The sequence below is a fragment of the Mixophyes fleayi genome, chromosome 3 (genome assembly GCF_038048845.1).
Source record: "Mixophyes fleayi isolate aMixFle1 chromosome 3, aMixFle1.hap1, whole genome shotgun sequence".
NCBI classification, from domain to species: domain Eukaryota; kingdom Metazoa; phylum Chordata; class Amphibia; order Anura; family Limnodynastidae; genus Mixophyes; species Mixophyes fleayi.
Genome location: NC_134404.1, coordinates 163809958 through 163811747, shown reverse-complemented (window position 1 = coordinate 163811747; position 1790 = coordinate 163809958).

Sequence of the window (1790 nt, the reverse complement as noted above, 5' to 3'; positions counted from 1 at the left end):
TCCCCTGTGATTTTTTTACTATTAAATTTCAAACAATTTGCCAGATTATAACTCTTGGCAACAAGAACACACTGCCCACTGAGCGAGATTTAATATTTTCGATTTAATTCTTAAGATCATAAATTGCTTTAAGGTAATTGTTTACTTATAATAAGGTCTAAGTAAATTGATCAACCTAACCGAAGACTCAGTCAATCAATTTCAACCTATAGCCTAAGTGTTATTATTGTAATTTTGGCAATCCAACCACAACTGCCCTCCGGGAACCATACATCTTAAATGAGATCTTTTGACTTGTGATGTCAAAAAATTCATGTTGATTCCATGCTTCATGATGCCTTCTCAATACTCCAACATACATATTCAGCTCCCGATATCGGCACCTTAACCCAAACTTGGCAATTCTACTTTCAGTGTACGAATATCATTATACTGTGCATTTATGCTAAAAACCTTGTTAGAGCAACGCGGCTCGCGCACTATTTCTGTTACTACCGTTACAGTTACTACAGTAATGATGCGCATTATTACCGTTCGTACGGTAGCTTCAATGCTGATTTTTGCTCGTAGCTCTAAGAGCCACGAGCAGAAATTCACGTTAAAATTAACATATTAATGGTAATAGTGCGCAGGCCGTGTTACTCTCGAGAGTAACACGGTCAATTGAAATCGCACCCATATAATATGATTTTCTTTTACATATACTATTATTATTTTTAAATTAGTATCTTGCTAAAAAGTGACATATTGTAGCATAGTGTTTTCTGAAGGCATAATTGTTGGGGAACAATGTTTGCCACTTTGCTATGATGGTTCTCAGGGTTTTAGGAGAATTTTTCTGTCACAGTAGTTTTATGTTGCTATAGTCAACATCAAGATTACAAGGCTGCTGCTATATACTAAAGATGGTTATAATTCACATAAAGTTAAAAGCAATAAAATGCACAGAAAAAATGAATTAAATCACATTGCTACTTTATTTGTGCAAATGTGCCTAATTGTTCTCATAGTGTATTACAAGATGCACACCCACTTCCTTATATGCATGCTGGAAACAGGACTCCTAGTGTACACCCAAAGTATTTCTATATAAAAGAGCCTACTGTGGTAGAGCAGAGTTGCTGATATGGGACAGAACAGTTTCCAAAATTGGGACTACATCACCATATTCATGACTGGTTGCAGACTGAGCGTTTTCTCCAACCTGTTCTTACAGCTTTCACTACCTGCTGCTGCTTACACCATCATTATGACGGTATCAGATACACCAAGCTCTCAAGCCTACCCTTCCTATGGCTCCACTTTTCAGGGCAGAGCACTGTAGTGCATTGGTCCCATCCTATCCCCTGCACCCTTATTGCTATCAATCTGTTACACTACTAACTTGGTTATTAAACTTATATCACTGAATACAAAAAGCCTGATTCGTTACGGCACGTATCTGCTGATTTTGAGTACATTGCACGTGAAATCACACTGTGCTTGCACAGAACATGCAGATCTGGGTGGTAAATCAGCCCTTTTCCATGCGATAACGCACAGAGAAGGCTGTTACTGCAGCCTGAGCTTTAGGGGGGTGTCCTGGGCGGGGAAGGGGCGTTCTTCAGTAGCCAATGTACGGGCATACCAAACTCGAACGCTCACAGCCGTAGGCGTAGCAAGCTCTACAACCATGGAAGTAAGCTTCCATTTTGCCATATCTCTTGCTCCAGCTATGGGACCAGTCTAAGTTAGCTGGCAGGTTGGCTGGCAATAAAGCCAGGCGACCCATCTTCTATAAAAAGTGTTCA